Source organism: Crocuta crocuta, unplaced genomic scaffold, assembly GCF_008692635.1.
Source record: "Crocuta crocuta isolate KB4526 unplaced genomic scaffold, BGI_CrCroc_1.0 scaffold1826, whole genome shotgun sequence".
Classification (NCBI taxonomy): domain Eukaryota; kingdom Metazoa; phylum Chordata; class Mammalia; order Carnivora; family Hyaenidae; genus Crocuta; species Crocuta crocuta.
Window position 1 is genome coordinate 102,255 of NW_027532246.1, and position 4,023 is coordinate 106,277.

Below are 4,023 nucleotides of genomic sequence, written 5' to 3' on the forward strand. Positions count from 1 at the left end.
AATCCCATGTGATATCCTAAAGAAAGGGGTCACTTAAACAGATAAGAATAGGTGAGAGACATGAGATCCTGCAGGGAGGGCAACACCAGATGGTTCATAGCAATGGGAGGCAGCATGAGAACTTTGGGCATCTGGAGAACAGAGAGCCACAAGAATGAAGGCATGCTCTAAGCAAGATTATTTTTGCCTTTCAGGTGTACTTCATTTGCCTTTGGGGCAGTGTCAGGGATGGGGAATATGATGGTTAAGATTCAGGGTTGACTTGAAGTCTGCTGAAGAAAGGTTACCTAATCTTGACCTTCATTCACTGACTGATGCTGAATTCAGCCTTCAAACAAATTACTCTTTGAAGTTAAAATCTCCATAGATGAGTCCATTTGTAAGCTGTGCTTAGTATGCTAATGAATCCTGCTTGTCTACGAATTTATCATTGAAGGGCTTATGAAGTGCAGTCTATCAAAAACTGTTTTGTATCTTCAGCTTCTAAAATTGTCATTGGTGAATGTGTACTGATGCTCAGAGTCCTCATTCTGGCACCTTACTAGAACTTGACCTAGGCCCCAATTATTAACTTTGGTTGCCTTGTGCTCTAGCACCTCAGGAAACTTGCCATTCCTAAATTTTATGGAACTTAATCAGGTAAACATTTCAAAAGGAAAGCGCTTTCTAGGGAATACAATACTCATGTTAGATGGCTAAGAGAACGTTTCCTGATCTCTATGTATCCAGTACACCAAATTAGGAAGACCGCTTCAGAACACTTGACTGACCAGCTATGTGACCTTGGTCCAGTCACTTCCCCTGAGTCTGGTTTCCCTTTCATAATAAAGGGAATAATTTTCTTACCTCAAAGGAATGTGGTGTTGATTAAATGAGAAGGTGTTAAAAAATACACTATAACCTGTGAAGTGCAGAAGGAGCTCATGAGAGGAATAACAGCCTAGAGGAGGTGAAATATTATGCAAATATGAGATCTTAATGTCTGGAGGTAATGGATATAGTGGTTTAGAGCATGGGCTCTGAAATCAAACTGCTTGGCTGCACATTCTGGTTCTACTATTTATTAGCTGTGTGATCTTGGGCATGTTAAACTCTCTGAGGCTCAGTTTCCTCACCTCTAAAGTGGGATAATAATGGAACCCATATCCATAAGGTAGTTAAAAAGAGTAAACCATTAACGAATATTAAGTGCTTAGCACAGTATCTGGTACATGGTAAGCTGCCATTAAGAACAATGTAATAAAACCGAACAAATTCCTTGTCTATGTAGCAAAGATCAGCTTTCACATATGCAGTCATGTTTGATTATTAAACAACTTTGTGAGGTTGTTAAGACCAGTATTATCACCGTTTTACAGAGTGGTTGATGATTCCCTCAAAGACTCTTGGCAAGCAGGTAATAGGCCTTTCATGAGAACACAGAGCTCTGGATGTCTTTCTTCTTTGTAAAGCCTAAAGTGAATTCTGGGACTTGTCTGGATAATGGCAATAAGGCAGGCTAGAACTTTCTGGCTAGGGATTTTCTCCAGGTAGAAGCCTTCCTCTGGTGCCTATGTTTGGGCCCTGACCTACCATATGGAATATCATAAAGCTATCAGATAAGCCATAGGCAGGGGCAAAGGAGGCTTCATCACTTCCTCTTTTATTGGGTAACACACTTGAATTGGGGCCCCTCGCTTCTCTTATTACTAACAAATACATTTCATTATGAATTAGAGTGCAGCTTCTTTTTAATATAATTTAAGAATGTTCCTTTCCTGNGAAGCTGTCTTTTTTTTTTTTTTAACTTCTTTGTTAATCACAGCAGACATCTCTGTCATTTGGGGACCCACTCTGTATTAATGAATATGAATTGGACTCTTCCTAACTGTTCTCTGAACACCTCCCAATTTTCAGGAGGGTAATTGATTTCAATCAACTTCTTTAGTGCACTGTCTACACTCTTGAAGCCTGTAATTTTCAAGTTCAATATTTGTGTGCTTGTACCCTCAGGAGTGTTTCAGTTGGATCCCATTATAATCCCAGAATTCTAACCAGTCACCAACTTGGAGAGTATTTATCATTTAACTAATTTATTTTATAGTATGGCTGACCCATGATTTAGAGCATAACCCATATACAAAATTTAAATTTTCTGAAAAGCCAGATTACAAAAGCACTTTTAAATTTAAAATACAAAATAGTTACTTGGCTTTAGTGAAGAGTGTATTGAAATGTTTCCTATGCCTTTAGCTGTATCGTAGAGCCTGGGGCAAAGAAACCAAAGGTCAGATGTCAGGTGTTAACTGTGGACAATTAAAGAGAAGACTCACAAATGAGAGAAGTTCATTGGGGCAATAACATTCCATTTACAAATTTGGCTTTAGCCTAACTCCTAGAAATGCTGAGAATAAATATAAGTATGTTTAGATACATTTCCACATAATAGCTAGCCTTTTCTGGTTCTGAAACTTTCCCCATATCACATATTATATATATATGGACATATATGTATATATTGCTCAAGTCCATGTGCAAAGATCTGTCGTGACTTACTATTTTTCTATGGAATTTGTAGTGATTAATTTTACGCCACACTAGATATTCTATCATTAGTTCTGCCTCTGGGATCTCAAAGCTACTTACCAGATTTTTTGAGAGGAATACCTAAATTGAGAACAGACACATTCATCACTATTTTGTACTAGAATTAATCTCCTTGAGGTTCTTATTCCTATTCTTTGAGATTTTTATTGGCATTCTTCAGCTGAACTATTGCAAAAACCTAACTGGACTTCCTATTTCTCTTTTCTCTCCACTTCAAACCATCACAAATTATTGCCAAAATAATTTTCCCAAAACATTGTGCATTCCCTTGTTAGATCGTCAGTGGCTACCTATTACCATTGACCTGGAATTCCATATCCTATAATTTAAATTGTAAATTTCTTTCCAATTCTATTTGGTATTACAACTTCATGTACAGTGTACTCTAGCCAGTAGAACTGTTGTGATTCCTTGAACATGCCATGCATATTCACATGTACCCCTGTGTCTGCTTATGCTGCTCTTTCCACCAGTATCTCTTCCTTACCATCTCTCTGTATCTGCATTTTAGGTGTCTGTATTTGTTAGGGTAAATATAAGTCTTTTGTGGGGAGAAGGGAGAGATGGAGAGATGTCTCTCTGTGACTGCTCTGTCATGTTTCAGAATGGCAGTGGCTCTGTTTGCATGGTCAGTCAAGGTCTTAGCCTCCTTATAGGTTCTCAATTCAACAAGTTATTGCTTTTCCATCCCTTAGAATATAATCCTCATCTGAGTGGTCAGAGCTGGCTCACCTCATCCAGGTTCTAGCTGGAGGAAAAGGAAGGAATGAGTAAGACAGGTCTACTCTCTTAAAGTCTAAGCCTGAAAGAGACATATGCCACTTTTCACATTCCATTGGCAATAAATTAGTCACACATTCACACATAACTGCAAAGGAGGCTAGGCATTGTAGTCTAGCCACATGTATAGAAGAAGTGGAGGGCAAATTTTGGTGGTCATGTAGAAGTTTAGGCCATACTATGGAACTTGAGGGTGTTATGCTGATCAAAATAAGTCAGGCAGAGAAGGACAAATACCATATGTTTGCACGTATAGGAGGATTAGGAGGAACTTAACGGAGGACGTAGGGGAGAAGAAGGGGAAAAATAGTGGGGGAGAGGGAGGGAGGCAAACCATGAGAGACTCTTGAATGCTGAGAACAAACTGAAGGGCAGATGGGTCGGGGGGAGGGATGGGGGGTGATGGGTATGGAGGAGGGCACTTGTGGGGATGAGCACTGGGTACTATATTGGAAACCAACTTGACAATAAACTATTTAAAAAAAAAACTTCAGGCCATACTGTTGAAATCTGGTTCCTGTGCCATCCTCCTCCTTTCAGGCCCTTCCTGAACCCCTCAGCTGAAAGTAATTTCTCCTTCCTCTGAACTGTCACATGTATAAGAATCACCTGTGGTCTTGTTAAACTAGAGTCTTCGTCAGTTCAGGGGCAGGGCCT